Source organism: Pelobates fuscus, chromosome 1, assembly GCF_036172605.1.
Source record: "Pelobates fuscus isolate aPelFus1 chromosome 1, aPelFus1.pri, whole genome shotgun sequence".
In the NCBI taxonomy this organism is placed as follows: domain Eukaryota; kingdom Metazoa; phylum Chordata; class Amphibia; order Anura; family Pelobatidae; genus Pelobates; species Pelobates fuscus.
This window is the reverse complement of record NC_086317.1, coordinates 31,676,160-31,696,642: the sequence shown is the minus strand read 5'-3', so window position 1 is coordinate 31,696,642 and position 20,483 is coordinate 31,676,160. Positions and strand designations below refer to the sequence as shown.

The window sequence follows — 20,483 nt, the reverse complement described above, 5'->3', positions numbered from 1 at the left end:
AAGGATGGAAAATGTGGACACCAAAGCACAGCTAATTGTCTTCTACAGATCCCCTATGTGCTGAACCTCCCTCCCCCCCCCCCAAACAAAAACATTCCCGTTTCAATGTTTATTTGCGCTACTTGTGTTGAGTTTCAATACATACTATGATATGAAAAAGTATGTTTATTTCTGTGTGTTTGGTGAATCTTTATGAGAGAGATTGCCTACACACATCTTTGTTGCCAATTCTAGTTATGGTGTCTCTCTGTACAGAGATGCTGTGAGTGACCTTTGTCCACCGGATCCCCCGGCATTTTTTATTGTACCCTTCTGATGCAATGTCCTTGGCCTTGGCTCTTTACAAAATCTAATGGCTGCACAAGGACATCAATAAAAACAAACATTAAAACTAGGTGGAGTTTAATGTTAGTAATGGCTTCCTGCTGTGTGTGGCTGTTGTTGGGCTCAGCAGCAAATCAGAAGATGGCGCTGACTTCCTGTTGTGTGTGTGTGTTGGTAGGCTCAGCAGCCAATTGATGGTACTGGCTTTCTGTTGTGTGTATGTTGGTGGACTCAGCAGCCAATCAGATGATATATTGACTTCATGTTGTGTGTATGTTGGTGGACTCAGCAGCCAATCAGATGATATATTGACTTCATGTTGTGTGTCGGTGCTGGTGGGCTCTGCAGTCAATCAGATGATTGTACTGGTTTCCTGTTGTGGTTGTGTTGGTGGGCTTAGCAGCCAATCAGATGATATACTGGCATCCTGTTGTGTGTCAGGGTTGGTGGGCTCTGCAGTCAATCAGATGATGGTACTGGTTTCCTGTTGTGGTTGTGTTGGTGGGTTTAGCAGCCAATCAGATGATATACTGGCATCCTGTTGTGTGTCGGTGTTGGTGGGCTCTGCAGTCAATCAGATGATGGTACTGGTTTCCTGTTGTGTGTGTGTTGGTGGGCTTAGCAGCCAATCAGATGATATACTGGCATCCTGCTGTGTGTCAGAGTTTGTGGGCTCTGCAGTCAATCAGATGATGGTACTGGTTTCCTGTTGTGTGTAGGGGTTGGTAGGCTCAGCAGCCAATCAGATGGTGGTATTGGCTTCCTGCTGTGTGACAGCTGATGCACTCAGTGGCCTTTTACATGCGGCAAAGGCTTGCTATTGCATAAATATGCATACTTCATATTGCGGGATATTAGTTCCAAGCAAGGATAAAATTATAATAATATACATATTGAAGCCATTTCCCCTTCCAAAATACTGAAATCTTTTTTTATTAACATTTTTTTTTTAAATTTAAGAAGGAAAGGCAATAACTAATTAAAATACATTTCAGAATAGGCAGATGAGATGGGCCATCCCGTTCTTATCTGCTGTCACAGTCCATTTTCTCTGTTTTATTTTTATTTCTGTGGGAGGATGATATGAAGCATGTAAATTTGCTTTCTCTCTCTGATAACTATTTATTACGAGCCTGACAGCTAATCCTCATCATTAACACTTGTTTTGACTTATGACATCCATACTTAATTATTAAAATTGTATACATTCATTACCTGTCTCTTAAAATGAGAGTGTGTTCTCAGAGGCCTGTCAGCCTCATCGATTGTCCATTAATTGACCAGCACAAGGATGCTATGGTTGCTTTAGATGGATTGCTCAGTGAGAATGGCAGGTTTTCACTTGAATACTTAAAAAGCCCAAACATACAAACAAGTACATTAAGTATAGTTATTTAGTTCCGAGCTAAGAACACCTTTTGCAACAAAAAGCTGAATGTTTTAGAGACGTGCATGTGAAAAAAAGGTTAGTTTCCTTTCTTTTCAATTAGTTAATTTTTGCACAGTCTGAAATGCAGCAAATATCATCTGAAAATATCATTATTTGCCAAAACTCAGAAGGCCATTATTCCCCCTAGGGAATGAATGACGATGGCAGTCACAATGTTACAAAGTACCAATTTAGGGAGTTATCTGCTAAACTGCTAAAAGATCAAAACTAATAAAATCCCTTTTTTAATTTTGCTCTTACAGATGCCTAGTGTTTAGCACCCTAATTTTCTATAATTACATAGGATTGCCATATTTAAGGATACCAAATTAGGGAGCGATCTAAGCACAAAATTAAGAAAAGTGCTTTCTGAATAGGTTAGCAGATATCTGCCTAATTTGGTTTGTTCAGATCAGTGTTGCAGAGCAACAAATATGGGTACTAAGGAATGTTGAGCATGATGGACTTTGTTTTTTTCAAGCCAAATTAATGATGTTGTTACCAATACAGTAAAACATCTGGATACATATGGCGTTCAGTAAGACAATCTTACTTAATCTCCTCTACCCCACACACAATGTGGCATGGGAGAATCTTACTTTGAGTAGCGATAATAATACCATTACTTTAAATCAACAGTTTATTCCGGTAATCTACAGGGTAGTAGGGATCCTATTGGTGGAGGAGTTGTTACGGGTTTATGAAGTGCACGAAGGCACCAAGTGACATTTTAAAATGGGCATCTTTCTTCTCTGAAACGTAAATTTTATGATGTAGAAATGAATAGTTGGTAAACTGTATTTCCATGTTTATTTTAGGGATCAGGGCAGGGTAATCTTCAGACAGGTTAAAATACAGTATCCTGAAGCTTTTGACATATTTTAATTACTGATCTGAGTTAATTAATAAAATGTGTTGCTTTGAAAGTGACATAAACCAATGCAAATAAAGTAAAAACATTTTTTCCAATTTAGCAGACTTATTGTAGAATGTAAAGTGTGAAGTGTGAAAGTTTGTCTTCAGTATTAATGTTACCGTTCTATTCTATACCCTAACCCTAATATTAACTTTAACCCTGTGTTTAAGATTAGAAAAGACCAATAACAGATGAATTAAGGCTAAAGTAAAAAGTAGGATGTTAATTTTGATTAGGGTTAGGATTAAGGCATTAAAGAATGCAAATTGAGGAGTTTAAGGTTTTAACAATGCCATGTACAAAAAGTTAAATCTGGATACCCAAACGTAGAAAGCTATGGTTGGTGCTATGGTTAGGGTGTGGGGCATTGTTGATAGCAATATGTAACCTCCCTTGACACTCACACAGCCTCCCTACTCATATCCTGAAAAACAGCCTTCATGTTTAGGTTCCCATGTTGCACAATGTGTTTTACCTAGTGTAACGGAATGCAGTGTAACAGCATACGATATCCGTTGGTACATCTAGGAAATCCACAGTCAGAGTAGAAAGCAAGGCAATGTTCCCAATCCTCCCAATAACCGGACGAAACACAGTTTGGGAGTCAACTAACTCGGTTTATTCACAGGCAGCATATTTATACAGTTCCCCATGCAAGGGGTTTCCAGACAGTAATTCCAGGGGATTTCTCCCAACATGCACTGGGACTTTCCCAACAGGCCTTGCTGCACGAGAAAGATACTCCCACTAAAATGGACGCTTAAGTGGATTATCTCCTCGTGCAGCAAAACCGACAATTGACATTAAAATACACAATTCACACAATATTCGGTACTTTATAATAATTGAACGTTCGGTAGATAGCTGGGGTCGGAGCGCACACTTTGGGAGAATACCGCTCTGATCCCAGCAGAATTGACCGAACGCCGCACATAATACAATAAAACATTAAAGAGGGTTTAAAAGTACCGAATAAGTACGGGACATATAATGTACCGAACGCGGGACTCCCGAACGCTCTGGAAGTCCAGCGGTGTTCAAATCATTGAGTAGCCGTTTTCCATTCCAGGCTCTCGACGACCGAACACCGCTGCAGAGACAAGGGATCCAAGATGGCCGACCGCCGCATGGTCGGTAGTCGAACGACGGCCACCTAGGAGAGCCCTTAATTACCGATTGCAACAATGTTGCAATCGGTTAATTGGTGCCACACGACCTGTGAATGTGTGGTCTACCTGGGGAGTCCACATTCGTACGGCGAACGGCCAGGATAGCCGTGTTTCGCCGTATGAATGCTTTGTATGCTGGCAGCATACGGCTGCCAGCATGCGAACGGCCATAGAGCAATACACATACATTTAACGTTATACATTATATTTGCAGCCTACGGACAACCTGTACTGTATGTAATTCAGAAGTGGCTAGTTTTGCCACAATGCTCCCCCAGAACCAAGCCGGCATACACAGTCTGATCCCAACGGATCGGCTTGGGGATGTCCGGGAGAGTACTCACAGATCACTTCTCGAGTTCAGTTTGTCTGGATAACCCGTCAGCGTTACCGTTTTGTTTTCCTGGCCGGTAGTGGATGGTAAAGTCAAAGGGCTGCAGCGCCAAGCTCCAGCGCAGCAGCCTGGCATTGTCTCCAGACACACGGTTTAGCCACACTAACGGGTTGTGATCTGTGAGTAAGGAAAAAGGTTGTCCGTACAAATATGGCTGTAACTTTTTAAGGGCCCACACCACGGCCAGGCATTCTTTCTCGATGGCGGCGTAGCTCACTTCACGAGGCAGCAACTTGCGGCTTAAATAGGCTACGGGGTGTTCTCCGCCATCGGCTCCCACTTGGCTCAGTACTGCCCCCAATCCAAACATTGAAGCGTCTGTGTGAACAAGAAATCTTTTAGTTGGATCGGGAGCAGTTAACACAGGAGCATTAGTGAGAGCTGTCTTGAGTTGTTGGAATGCCTGCTCACACTCTGGGGCCCAGACAACCAGTCGGGGAAGGTTCTTCTTCGTCAGGTCGGTTAGGGGTTTGGCCAGGGTGCTATAGTCAGGGACAAACTTTCTGTAATAGCCGGCTGTCCCTAAGAACGCCAACACCTGGGTCTTAGTCCTGGGGGTAGGCCACTTGGCTACGGCCTCAATCTTGGCTGGCTCGGGCCTCTGCTGCCCACACCCTACACGGTGGCCCAGATACTGCACCTCGGCCATACCTATGTGACACTTGCTAGGTTTTAGCGTTAACCCGGCCTCCCCAATGCGATCTAGTATCGCCCCTATGTGGTGTAGGTGGTCTTCCCAGGTCTGGCTAAAAACGGCTATATCGTCGAGATAGGCACAGGCATACTCCTGAAAACCGTCCAGTAGCCGATCTACCATCCGCTGAAAGGTAGCCGGAGCGTTTTTCATCCCGAAAGGCATGACCTTGAACTGGTACAGGCCAAACGGGGTGACAAACGCCGACTTGGGGATGGCGTCATCGGCTAGAGGGATCTGCCAGTACCCCTTACATAAGTCAATGGTAGTGAGATACTGGCTCCGTGCCATCTTATCCCACAGCTCGTCTATCCGGGGCATCGGGTAGGCATCAGACACCGTTTTGTCATTTAGCCTCCGGTAGTCAACACAGAATCGGGTGGTGCCATCCTTTTTAGGTACCAGGACTACCGGCGATGCCCAGGGGCTATCGGAGGGTTCGTTAACCCCTAGCTGCAACATTTCGTCCAGTTCGGCTTTCATATGGGTACGGACGGATTCCGGAACCCTATATGGAGCCTGGCGCATAGGTAGCTGTCCCGGGGTCTCCACTCGGTGGGTGGCTAGCGGAGTGTACCCAGGTAAATTGGAGAAGGTAGCCCCCTTTGCTACAATCAGCGCCTGTACCTGGGCACGCTCCTGGGGGCTTAGCCGCTCCCCCAGCTGAACTCCCCGGGAGGGCTCTATCTGTTCCTCGGGTTCTAGTAGGTCGGGTAAAGGTAGATTTTCCTGATCCTCTACGGAGGAGGCACATATTGCCGTCACATCCTCTATCCTCTCATGGTAGGGCTTGAGCATGTTCACGTGGAGCATGCGTCTCTTCCCTACCCCTGAGCAGGGGCCGATCACATAGGTAGTGTCGCATCGCTGCTCCACTACCTGGTATGGGCCTTGCCAGATGGCCTGCAGCTTATCTGTGCAGACGGGCTTTAAGATCAAAACCTTCTGTCCCACCTGAAAGCTGCGGTCCCTGGCTCCTCTATCGTACCAGCGGCGCTGGCGTTGCTGGGCCGCCTGGAGGTTCGTGTGTACAGCCTGAGTCAGCGCCTCCAGACGGTCCCTGAACTCCAGGACGTATGACACGATAGGGGTTTCGTTAGTAGTACTCTCTCCCTCCCAGTGTTCCCTAATCAAGTTCAAGGGTCCTCGCACCCTCCTCCCAAACAGTAGTTCAAACGGGGAGAATCCTGTCGACTCCTGGGGGACCTCTCTATAGGCAAAGAGTAGGTGAGGTAGAAACCTCTCCCAGTCTTTGTGGGTCTCCCCGAACGTCCGAAGCATCTGCTTCAGCGTCCCGTTGAACCTCTCACATAGCCCATTTGACTGGGGGTGGTAGGCGGAATTAACTATTGGCTTAATGCCACACACCTTCCACATATGTTGGGTAACTTCGGCCGTAAATTGGGTACCTCGGTCCGAGATTATCTCTTGGGGAAAACCTACTCGGGAAAATACCTTCATTAATGCCTCTGCTACGGTCTCAGCGTGGATATTAGAGAGGGCCACGGCTTCGGGGTATCGGGTGGCGTAGTCCACTATAGTTAGGATATATCTTTTGCCAGAGGGACTGGGTTTTGGCAGGGGACCTACGATATCCACTGCTACTTGGCTGAAGGGTTCTGCTATGATGGGCAGGGGGCATAGCCTGGCTTTGTGGCGATCCCCTCGTTTACCTACACGCTGGCAGACGTCGCAGGAGGTGCAATATTGGCGCACATCCTGAGAGATCCCGGGCCAGAAGAAGGCATGGGTCAAACGGTATCGGGTACGGGTCATCCCTAGGTGTCCTGACAAGGGGATGTCATGAGAAATTCGCAGCAGCTCCTGTCTATACTTCTGGGGTACCACTAGCTGTTTATTAGTTAAGGTGACAGACCCCCCCACATCTTTTGCCGTGACACGGTAGAGCAACTCTCTTTCCCAGATGAACCGCTCCCCCTCTAACCCTGCTTGGTCGGTTTGTGCCCGGTCCCTATATACTTGGAGAGTGGGATCGGTCTGGACTTCGGTCGCAAAGGTAGTCGGGGTATCCCAGGACATGGGGGTCAGTTGGGGAACATGGTCTCTTACCTGAGCCTCAGAGTGCATCGGTGTAGCCGTGGTGCGAGCCTGTTGCCGGGTGGTTACGGGAAGGGCTTTCTGGTACGGAGCCTGGGGAATAAAAGCGGAAGTCATTTGGCCCAAGTCATTCCCCAGTACAACATCGGCAGGTAAATTCTGCATCAGCCCCACTTCTACGGTCCCCTCTCCCACACCCCAATCCAAATGAACTTTGGCAGTAGGTAGCCGGTATACTGCTCCCCCGGCCACCCGTACTGCCACGGAGCCGCCAGTGTGGGTTGCGCCTGGTACCAAATGGGGTGCAACCAAAGTTAAAGTGGCTCCCGAATCCCGGAGCCCTTGCACCTCCTTCCCCTCCAGGGTCACTAGCTGCCGATGATGTTGTCGGTTGTCGGTGGCTCGGACTGACATTACCTCGTGCAGCACCCCAAGAGGCTCCTCAATTTGAGCGCTCAGCAATTCTTGGGTGGCGGGTGCTACCTGGTAATGGTGCGCAGCAGCCCTGGGTGCCAAATTTTGTCGCACCTGGTTCCAAGCTTGTCGGCTCCGGTTTTGGGTGCACTCTCGAGAAATGTGCCCCCACTGTTTGCAGGTGTGACACTGAATGTTAGCCCGGCCGTTGTATCGGGAGGGGGTTGGTGGAGTAGTCAGTGCCGGCCTGTGCAGGGGTGCGGTGGGGCCGGTAGGGATAAAATTATTGGGTGGCCCGGTAGTCCGAGGGAGAGTCTTATTTTGGGCACCGTGATGCCTCCTGGCATCAAAATGCTGATCCGCCAATTTAGCGGCTTCGGGTAGGGTGAGTGGTTTCCGGTCTCTCACCCATTCTTGTGCTTCTGGGGACAAACCATTAAAGAACTGTTCCAGCAGCATTAACTGCCTCAACTCCTCCATGTTAGTAGCGTTGCTGGCCTGTATCCAGCCTAGTGATGCTTGGTCCAGCTTGTGCGCCCACTCTGCATGAGAATCTTTCTCAGGCTTGCGCAAGCCCCTGAACTTGCGCCGGTATGCCTCTGGGGTAATAGCATACCTCTCCAGGATCGCCCTCTTTACTTTAGGGTAATCCTTGCTGTCCTCTCGGGGTACAGCACGGTAGGCTTCAGCTGCCCTACCCGATAATTTGCCTGCCAGCAGCGGCACCCATGTTGCGGGTTCCAAATCGTGCAAATCGCACAGCCGCTCAAAGTCCTGCAAATACCCATCGATTTCGTCCTTTTCTTCACAAAACGCTTTAAATGCATGATGTGGGACTTTGGGCTTTACCTGTCCGTAGGTGGAGGCAGTAACAGACTCTGCCCTAGGCGGGGTCGCTGGTGTGCTGGTCGCCATCAGATAATCCTGTACATCCGATACCATCACGGTCAGTATTTCCAGCGGTACTGGTTGCGGTAAGAACTCCAACCTGGTTCGTAGCTCTTTTTGGAATGGGGTCTCTTCCTTGGCTGGTGGGGGTGTAGCGCTGCGGGCTCTGTCTCCCTCCATTAGTTCAGCGATCAGCACAGCCTTAGATTTGTTGCTGGCTATCTTGCCCCTGGCTTCCAGTAGCTCTTTTAAGGTCTGTCGTTTTAGTATGGTATAATCAATCTCCATACGAATTGCCCTTGCTTTCCTTGTTCGGTAGTTCCAGTTTACACGAACGCTGCTTTTTCGGCTGTAAGGTTCGGATCCCGTCGCTTGCCACCAATTGTAACGGAATGCCGTGTAACAGCATACGATATCCGTTGGTACATCTAGGAAATCCACAGTCAGAGTAGAAAGCAAGGCAATGTTCCCAATCCTCCCAATAACCGGACGAAACACAGTTTGGGAGTCAACTAACTCGGTTTATTCACAGGCAGCATATTTATACAGTTCCCCATGCAAGGGGTTTCCAGACAGTAATTCCAGGGGATTTCTCCCAACATGCACTGGGACTTTCCCAACAGGCCTTGCTGCACGAGAAAGATACTCCCACTAAAATGGACGCTTAAGTGGATTATCTCCTCGTGCAGCAAAACCGACAATTGACATTAAAATACACAATTCACACAATATTCGGTACTTTATAATAATTGAACGTTCGGTAGATAGCTGGGGTCGGAGCGCACACTTTGGGAGAATACCGCTCTGATCCCAGCAGAATTGACCGAACGCCGCACATAATACAATAAAACATTAAAGAGGGTTTAAAAGTACCGAATAAGTACGGGACATATAATGTACCGAACGGGGGACTCCCGAACGCTCTGGAAGTCCAGCGGTGTTCAAATCATTGAGTAGCCGTTTTCCATTCCAGGCTCTCGACGACCGAACACCGCTGCAGAGACAAGGGATCCAAGATGGCCGACCGCCGCATGGTCGGTAGTCGAACGACGGCCACCTAGGAGAGCCCTTAATTACCGATTGCAACAATGTTGCAATCGGTTAATTGGTGCCACACGACCTGTGAATGTGTGGTCTACCTGGGGAGTCCACATTCGTACGGCGAACGGCCAGGATAGCCGTGTTTCGCCGTATGAATGCTTTGTATGCTGGCAGCATACGGCTGCCAGCATGCGAACGGCCATAGAGCAATACACATACATTTAACGTTATACATTATATTTGCAGCCTACGGACAACCTGTACTGTATGTAATTCAGAAGTGGCTAGTTTTGCCACACCTAGAATTTCTTATCTCCTGCTCTGTTAATAAGCTACTAGAGCATGCAACAGCCTCATGTGTATGACTAAAGTTTAATTAACAGAACCGGAAATAAGAACTTTTAAAGTGAACACACTGTCCTGTAAGAGCTAAATGAAAATTAAAACCATTTTTTTTATGTTGGCTGTGTGAGTTACAGTCAGGTGGTTTCTAAATGGCAGAGTATCGAGTTGTGTCAATACAGAGGTATGACCTACAGACTAAAGCTGCTCGTTAAGTTGAAGTTGTTTCGGTGCTTGAAGTATTCCTTTGATAAGTATAAAGCTATGCTTAAATGTATGTGCACATTTTTCACTCACATCTTCATTTCCAGGTGTCAAAACCAGGGCCTCCATCAGAAATTTCAGGGCCCCTAACTCAGCTCAGGGTTTGGGCTCCCGAGGGAGCCGCCTCCGAGCCCGCCCACAGGGATCGCAACCAAATCCCTCCCACAGGAATACACACACAGACACAAACACATGCACTGACACAAAAGGACACAGATACACACACACAAAGATACACACATACTGACATACACACACATACATACTAACAGACACACATACTGAAACACACATACACACATATAGGCATACATACTGACACACACATACGGAGACATAGACACATATACAGACACACAGACATACGTAGTGACACACAGACACATACTAACATACATACAGACACACACACGCATAAGGACATGCAGACACACACATACATACATACTGACATACATACAGACACTGACACACATACACACATGCATACACACATACACATACAGACACATATATACAGACATACACATACATACAGACATACATACAAACATACAGACTGACATACATACAGACATACATATAGACTGACATACATACATACAGACAGACTGACATACATACAGACATACATGCAGACATACATACTGATAGACATACATGCATACTGACATACATACAGACAGACTGACCTACATACATACAGACAGACTGACATACATACAGACATACAGACATACATGCAGACATACATACTGATAGACATACATGCATACTGACATACATACAAACATACATACATGCTGACATACAGACATAGCGGAGTGAGCTGGGAGGAAGTGACTGGCCTTCACTTCCTCCCAGCAGCACTTGTGGTGCGGCTGTAATTTAAAAAAAATTATTGCGCTATTACACGGCCGCAGCGCTGACCGGGCCCCTGAAGATATAGGGCCCATCGGGTGGCCCTAAGTGCGTGGGCCACCCAATCGGCCCTATTAGCATGCGGGCCCTGGTGCAGCTGGGGACGGGGCGGCCGGGTCCCCCAGGACTGCTGGGCCTGTGCAATCATCATGGTTGTCACCCTCTGATGGCAACCATGGTCAAAACAGTAACTTTGAAGAATCCTGGACCTGGTACTGCCCTAACGGTGGTTCCATCAATTAATTTGCAGAAACCGCAGCCTCAGAATCTGCCAAGACAGGATGTCATTGCCAAACACCACGTACATTTTCACCACTTGATGGCGCCTCTACTGCAGCTTCTCAGACCTAAAAGGAGTAGTGGTCTTCCCCTGAGAGTCCAGTCTTCTGGAGATACTTTGTGTTTGGCATAGTTATCACCCCTTTCCATGTCTAGAGTTTTCTGCAGATATGCATTCTTAATACATTTTGTGAAGTTTTAATTCCCTTTTAATCTTCTTCCAAGAAGAATATTGGTTGTTATGTTTCTCACAGTTTTACTGCATTGATCTCTGTGGCCCTTCCCTTATCAATAAATACCTGCCGGTCCAATAGTCAATTGTTCTCTTGCTACTAAGTCTCGCTTGCCCTGCAAAATGGAAAATGCTTAAACGGCTTTATCTATCCTGCAGTAATTTCCCCTGCACTGTGAGAAGCACCTAGTAAGCCATTAACAGGTATATGATAAGCAGATAGCACCATTGACCCGCTCATGCATGCAGGTACTCCAACAGCTAAGGGACCAGAACTGCTGGTGGCGTGATGTAATAGACTGTCTGAAAAAGCTAAAACATTTGAGGCCTATTCACTAACATGCAAGTCTGATTAGCAGACATTGCATAGCTGCTAACGGGCTGCACTGTGGGGAGATTGCTAATTAATCAGTGATCAAGTAATTAACTGCATGTTGAAATGTGACTTAAACAAATGATTAATTTTATGTTGCCTCATAAAACTGTATCGTAACTAGGACTGCCAGATTCATCGTTCTATGCTGGACAATTATTCTTATTATAAAGCGCCAACATACTCTGTAGCGCTGTACAAAGGATGCACAAATGAAAATTGAAGCCACAACAAGACAATTTGTTCAGTAACAGAAGGTGGTGAAGGCTGTGCTCAAACGAGCTTACAGTACATGGGTAGTGGGGTTTTAAATGCACAAAAGGTAAACGTAAAATGCTTTCTACTTATTGTTGCAATAGGTGGCATGACACGTTTTGACATGACACACAATAGAATACATTTATAAATATTATATGAAACATACACGGGTCACATACACGAAAGGAACCTAAAACTGTCACGGACTATGGGAAGTGCTATAGTTAGTATAGTAAGCATTAGTTAATTCCTGGCTTGGTGGAAATGCATTGCAAAACCTGCAGATCCTGGATTTTGTTGGAAGGGCAGGAGCTATAAAACAGTATCTTTTTATTAAATATTTGTTTATTTGTTTAGTATTTTTTTGCATGTTTCCTTATTCGACCTCTCTAATTACATTACAAAATAATGTAAGGCCAAATGTGACATCACTCCTTATGGTGTGGGGATATGACATCATGCTAAGGCTGAATGTGACAGCACTCCTTATAGTGTGGGAATATTACATAATGCTAAGGCAGGAATGTGACATCACTCCTCATGGTGTGAGCCTTATGGGAACTGTGCGGATTAGGAATTGCAAAAGCAGAGATCTTGCTGTCAGCAGGGATCACAAAACCAGGAAGCTACGTCTGGCTTGATTTTAATCCCAATGACATCCTGCATCGGCATGCATCATGTTGCTTTGGTCAAAAGGAAACTGGGTGTACTAAACAGAAACTCAGAATTACCCCGCCACTGGCCAGCTAGCCTGGACTTACAGGGACACTTAAGGGCCCTGAATCACATTAGCTTGTTAAGTACTTTATGAGTTTAGAGTGTGTCCTCTTCTTTTCATTTTACAAAAATTGCAGATTTCAATAGCAATTGTCACTTTTAATAAAGTTACCCTGCTCCACCCTCCCTGGCTGTCAATCAGACAACCAGTCCTGTTATTTACTGATTTGGTTAGCTCAGTGGAGATAAACTCAAGAGGCAGTAATTGTCTAGAGCCTTGCAAAGATTTCTCACTGAGCGTCATTGCTCTGTGATTGGACAGTCACAGAAAGTCTGTGCGAGGTTAGAAGGGGAGGGCTTGCAAAGGATTCAGACAAGAGGTATGCAGGTTTTGCAAGGTGTTTTAAGATATACCCCCAATAAAAAAAAACACCTAGATTAATGTATGCATTGTTGATTTAAAGGTATATCTACTAAACAATGATTTGTATTTATTGACATATTTGGAAAGTGGAGTGACCCTTTAATTTCCACTGGTAGAATTAAAATCATGATCCCTGATAATCATATAAAGTATTGAACAATATTATCTTGCAGCAAAAAGAGATAGCAATGCATTTTTAACACACAACTGAATTTGTCAAATGTGCTTTTATATCAATTAAAATTAAAGCATTACAGTCTCTTTAAATGAGTAGATTGGATGCAAAGCAATTAGTTGCCATACATTTGGCAGATGTTACATTGTAATTTAGCTGAGAACACAATGTACCCTTGGAAAATGCAAATCTGGCTGAATTGGTAGGTGTGTATTAATTTAGTAAAATTCATTTAAGGTACAAATTAATTTAATATTAATTGATGATGATGGAACAGGACAACATTTGCCATAGATGTTCTAAAACTAATCTGTAAAGATCCCTCCCCGAATCAGGAACCAGACTTGCTTAACAGTTTAATACTTTATTCTCTAGTGCGTGTCCTGAAAATCAAAATGCCACATTTAGACCCAACATAGCCGAATTGGAGAAAAAGTTGCAAATTGAGCAATCTTTTATCAAAATTTTGCAATTCAGATGGGCCGAATGGTTCTCATCTGCCGTCACATTCTATGTTTCTATGAAAACCAAACTGCAAAATATAGGCTCAAAATGTGGATTTACAAAGATTCTCTAACTTTATTTTATTTATTTAGTTTATTTCAAGCCTATATTAAGCCTAGTTTTCAATTTACTGCAGTTTGGTCTGTATTGAATAAACCACATAGCTGTTACAATTTCCGGTGTATCCAATAGTTCTTCTAATTTAAGAGATGTGCACAATTACCCAGTCTAACGCTACCCAGCAACCGTCAATAGCCTATTCCGTGCAGAGAAAAACGTTCTGAAAGGTTAAGATCTGCCTGTGAAACTCCCTGGTAAGCACACACAGAGGAGAGAGACTACAGACGAGTAAAACGAGCATTATGTGACAATAACGTAACCGGGACAATATAGCACTTTCTCTTCTTCCAATCAGCAAATCAATGTTTTATTCGTAGGAAATGGCATTTAAAATTTGCAAAATGTAGCTGAAAAAATCAGTACAAAATCAGTATTTTATGTTTGCATTATGATCTTGGGAATATCATGGCCTCGAAAGACTTGCAAGGGTAGTTTATTACGAGACAGTGTCTGACGTCAATAATCATCACCCCCTTGGACATTTTGTACAGTTACAATCTGGATTTAAATTACATTTCTTGAGGTATTGTAACATACCAACACTTTAAAATGTTATATTGTGACTCAAAAGTTAAAAAAGCAAAAAAAAAAAACAAAGAACTCCAGAAAACTGTATTTATTTGTGTGTATATCTATCGATCTATCTATCTATCTATCTATCTATCTAATAATAATATCTATCTATCATCTATCTATCTATCTAATAATATCTATCTATCCATCTAATAATAATATCTATCTATCTAATAATAATAATATCTATCTATCTATCAATCTAAAAATAATATCTATCTATCTATCTATCTAATAATAATAATATCTATCTATCTATCTAAAATAATATCTATCTATCTATCTAATAATAATAATAATATCTATCTATCTATCTAATAATAATATCTATCTATCTAATAATAATAATATCTATCTATCTATCTAAAAATAATATCTATCTATCTATCTATCTAATAATAATAATATCTATCTATCTATCTATCTATCTATCTATCTATCAGAGAGACAGACAGACACACCACTATCTATCTATCCACCTATCCATCTACCTATCTACCTACCTACCTACCTATCTACCTATCTACCTACCTACCTATGAGCCAGACAGACTGAAACACACACACCACTATCTATCTATCCATCCATCCGTCCGTCCGTCTGTCTGTCTAGAGCATTATGGGGAGATGACGACACAATGGCACAATGGACAAGAATAAGTGACAGTTCTGCTGGAAAGCAGAAACCTTTCAAACAGTCTTAGTAAAATTACTGCAATTCTCAAGGAGGGTAGATAGATAGACAGACAGACAGACAGACAGATAGATAGATAGATAGATAGATAGTGTGTGTGTTTCAGTCTGTCTGTCTGTCTGTATCTGCATAATCTCTGTTGAGTTATATGATTGTAAACATAGAATATCATCTATCTCCTAATCTTTAAATTTACTCATTCATTCAATCCTCTTGGTAGCTAATAGAGCTTTGACTGAGGCCAATAATGAGACAAGAACAAGAATATATCGTCATGGTAGCAATTCGATACCATTATATAAAAATAGCTGTTGGCTTTATTGGTGCATTTGTATGCTGTTACCAGTTGGACATAAATGCACTTGTCCAAATAGCTCTGAAAGAGTGTGAGATTAATGAACACTGACAGTGGGACAGTCACCGAGTTACCATTATCTCAGAACTAGAAATGGAAGCGAGATTGGGAATCTTGAATTGCTGAAATTGCTTTTGACATATTTAACATTTTTAGAAACGTGAATGTTTTGGAATATAATTTTGTTTGCTAAATCTTGGTTTGACTTCCTTTTAGCTGCAAAACCTAAATGAAGGCTATAGAGACAACTAAATGCTGTTTTGTTTCTGTCATCAAGGCAAATTGAAGTCATTATATTAACTTGTTAATATAAATTATATTTCATATATGGTGAATCACAGCTTAACCAGAACATGTCGTCTCGATCTTTTGAAAAGTACAGAATTAATGCACAGAATCCAATATTTAATAAAAAGTGGTTTGGCTACTTGTGTAAAAAAATATTAATAATAGCTCATTTATTCTTAGCTAATTTATTCTAGTAAATTCTGCTTCTGGGAGACGTACGATTCTTAGTCAGGCTACACTGTGTCCTGGTGAGACACCTGCCCGATCCCTCTCTAGGTTGCTAGGAGAATTTATGCAACAATCTAGACTCTCCTGTAAAATGATTGGCCACCAGAAAGCTTACTTTTCTTACTGAATAATGAAGATTTGTTTGCTGTTTATGCATCTAGCCACTTTCCAAATTTTTTCCCAGCATTGCGCAAACGCTGCACGTACGCTGGGAAAACTAAAAATGTGGAGTTATACCTAGAAGTAAATAGCACAGATCTTTTTTTCTGACACAGGAGTGAAATTATTTTTTTTTAGATACATCGGGTTTCCCTTTAACTAGTCAATTGATATGGATGGTTATTTCTGTCTACTCACCAGTCTTTCTGTTAACATGTGCTCACCCCCTGCTGCTGTATCAGGAGGTAGTCAATGTCTCGCTGTTCTATTCGTCTCCACTATTGCATTTGGATCCCATCAACATGTTTGACCTTTAAAAAAATTGAAAAATACATACAGGTATTTAGCAAACATCAGGTGCTCTGTGTGAGAAATTTAGCAAATTAGCATTTACAATTTCTGTTAAAAAAAACTATTAAACAGAAATAATGATTTTGATTATTTGTAAGTTATCACTTCTTGTCTAAGTACTGGACCTTCTTTTTCGACTTTTTCTCTTTGCAATATGTTACAACCTGGATTTAAAATACGTTTAATTGGTAATTTGGACTTTATTTCAGTAATCAAAATTAAATAGTAAGGCGCCAGTTAGTGAAGAAACAAATGAAATGCTGGTAAGTCTGGATAAGATGAAGATGACCATTTGTTGCACCAACAATGTTATGCTGTATTGCGATAAACCACATTTAGATTTTTCTCAAGACAAGGTCGACACATCAAAGGTGGGAAAATAAAATTTTGGGTGCAGCATCTTATACAAAGTTACAAATGTTCTTCACCTAGAGAAGCATCCTCGTGTCCATTTCTTATTGTTGATGTACACTCCACTGCCCAAATACAAAAACAAAACGAACAAACAAACAAAAATTACTGTTGAGTAGATATACTACTAATGACAACTTGCATGCCTTTAATGTTGTTTTTTTTTTATATTGGGGGTATATATAAAAACAGCTTGCGAAAAAGATCTCTTGTTTGTCATTCCATGCCCTCCCCTTCTACTACACCCAGACTTTCTGCGGCTGTCCAATCACAGGCTTTCCAATGCAGATCAATGAGAAGTCTTTGCAAGGCAGGTCCTCTGTGCAATTGCTGCCTCTTCAGTCTAACTCCACTGAGGAAACCAAACCAGGAAGTAACAGGTGTGATTGACAGCTGTGGGGGCAGGGGGATGTGACCAAGTGCCAATTTCTATTGAAAAGTATATAGCAGAATATAAGATAATGCAAAAGTGAGGAGCATATACAAATTACATAAAAAATGCTAATTTTATTTTGATTGAATTACAGTCTAATAGCAATCATAAAGCATAAAATAAGTAAAACATGAAAATATTACAGTGCAAGCTTGCCTTAGAAAAATAAATATGTGTAAAATGAAAAAAGCAGATGGTGTTCCTGTATCGTTCAATCCCAAGTGTGCACACTGGGCTCCCGGTCTGTACAGGGAGGAAGGATCTAAATAGAAAAAGTATGTCTCATGAACCAAAGCAGTGGAATAGTCCAAAGAGGTATTAATAATATCAAACTGAGTCGTTTAAAAGGTAGTCATTAAGCTACAAAGTAGCCGTATATAAACACCTTTTGATGCTTTTACCTGGGGTAAAAGGGCATGAGAGGCAGAGATACAGAAAAAAATGTATCAAAATGAAAACACTGATGTTCCAGATCCGTCAATTCCTCAGAACGAATAGTCTCTGGACTCTAGAAAGAGCTCTGACTCAGGACAATACTTTTATAAGCAGTTTGACATTAAAGCGATGGATGTAGACGATAACCACTACAATTTGCTGCTGAGTATCATTTAAGCAGTTTTGAACAGACAAATGAGCATATACAGACAAATAATGGTTTTCAAAGACTTACAGCTAACGTTACAGTCAAAGGTTATTCTAACATGTTCTGTCTGAAGGGGATAAAGTTATGTTGTTGCAAAATTGTAGCGTCTTTCTGTTTAATTAGCGTTCGGGTAACAATAAAATATTTATCCTCTTCAAAGTAGTAACTATTTTTTGGTAAATTAAATGTGCATTTCTGCGACAACAGTTTTAATTCCAGTTTGTGACAAAAAAATGTGAAGAGGTGAGGGGTGTAATAATAATTTGAGACTCTGTAATTACTGCAGACTAATGTTCAGAAACTGAATTTCTAAAATGGCAATAAAAACAGGTCTTTTTTTACATCTCAGATTTTTTAGTGTCTTGCAACTGTAATCACTGAATGAGTCATTTCGATTACATAACTTGCACAAAAATTATTTATATCAATAAATCATGAGTCTCAGTTGTTTAGGACTTAACTTGCAAAACAGCATGAGACCGTAGTTATGTATGTTTTACAGCATTATCTATCACCCTCCACCCAGACCGGCTAAGTATATTGTGTGCTTGTTAATTAATTTCTCATGACGCTTAACCAGCCTATTTATAATATAAAATCTTATAATTCACAAGCAACCAGTGTGTTAAAGGAACAACTATAGCGTTAGGAATACAAATATGTTTAGGCGACTATGGCCCCGTTCCATGGCGAATAAATGGTAATTAACCATTTATTTGCTTACCTTAATCCAGCGCCGGGCTCCCTCAGCACTAGTGACCTCTCCTCCTCCATCAACGTCAGCTTCCGAGTGGAGCTGAATGCGAATACGTGGCCGGAGGCTCACGTGCATTCAATCCTGCCCGTAGGAAAGCATTACTCAATGCTTTCCTATGGGGATCTTTTTTGACACTGGACTCCGTAAGGACGTACAGCGGCAAATAAGTGCGATTTACTAAATTGCGGAAGTGGCCACTAGTGACTGTCAGGGAGACAGCCACTAGAGGTTGGATTAACACTGTAGTGTAAACATAGCAGTCTGCTCTGTTTTCAGTTGCAGGGGTAAAACTAGGGGAACCTGGCACCCAGACCACTTCATTGAGCTGAAGTGGTCTAGGTGACGATAGTGGTCCTTTAAGTTTATTAATCGCTATCTGTGATCACTGGTTACTGGTAAACATGATTCAGCAACAGCTGGGGTACGCACAAAATGCATACAGTTAGGTCCGGAAATATTTGGACACTGACACAGTGGTGTATTTTGGATCTGTGCTGCCCTAGGCATGACGGAACTCAGGCACCCCCTCATTTACATTTGCCCCACCACTTCCTGTCAATGCCACACCTCTTCCTGATAAAGACTAACACACACTTTGACTGACAGACACACACTCTCAGATAGACTGACATACATACACACTGATTTGACACAATCTGACAGACACACACAATCACTGACTCACTCACAGACACACACTGACAGACACACACACACTCACTGACATACACACACAATGATGCAGACACAAACATTCACTCACTTACACACACACCCACTCACAGACACACACACTGACAGGCATACACAATCACTCAGAGACGCACACACACACTCACTGACAGACACACTCACAGACACATACTGACAGACACACACAATCACTCAGACACACAAGCTCCCTCACAGAAACACACACACTCACTCACTCACTCACTCACAAACAAACACACAGGCACCCTCACAGACACACACAATCACCCATAGGCTCCCTCACAGACACACACTGACAGACATACTCACTCTCACTCACAGACACAAACACTCACTCACAGACACACAATCACTCAGACACACACTGCCAGCCAGACACACACACACAGCCAGCCAGACACACACACACACACATACACACACACACTGCCAGCCAGACAGACACACACATCCCCCCAACACTCAAAGATTATTTTTTTATTTTAATTGAAATCCACCCAGCCTCCCTACCTTTGGGAGAGCTGGTTGGATTTTTTACCTGGGGTCCAGTGGGGCTACTGGCAGGGCTGCTTGAGCAGGGAGAGTGGCAGGCATGCATGCAGTTGGACGGCTAGCTGAATTCCAAAGTGGGCGGCGAGGGACGTCAAATTCCGGCTCCCGGCATCACTCTGACGCCTTGGAACTCAGCTAGCCGCCTGCCACCAGGCTAACAAGGTATTTGCCTGGGCATTTGGGGGTGGCGTTTTTTACCGCCCCCTGGAAAGTGCCACCCAAGGCAAATGCCTTGTTTGTCTTGCGGCAAATACGTCACTTCTCTGGCACAATTTACATAATTTTGGCTCTCTATGCCACCACAATGGATTTCAAATGAGACAACCGAGATGCAACTGGAGTGCAGACTTTCAGCATTGAACAAAAATATTGTATGAAACGGTTATGAAT

At 43.1% G+C, this 20,483-nt stretch overlaps 1 protein-coding gene across 1 annotated transcript in view; it reads right to left on the bottom strand.

The window, feature by feature from the left end:
- Positions 1 to 20,483, bottom strand: part of KCNJ6 (potassium inwardly rectifying channel subfamily J member 6) — a 210,876-nt gene that overhangs the window by 41,545 nt on the left and 148,848 nt on the right. The window contains exon 2 of the mRNA XM_063447305.1: positions 16,431 to 16,543. The gene's annotated coding sequence lies outside the window, so the exon portion shown is untranslated. The remainder of the gene's footprint in view (positions 1 to 16,430; positions 16,544 to 20,483) is intronic.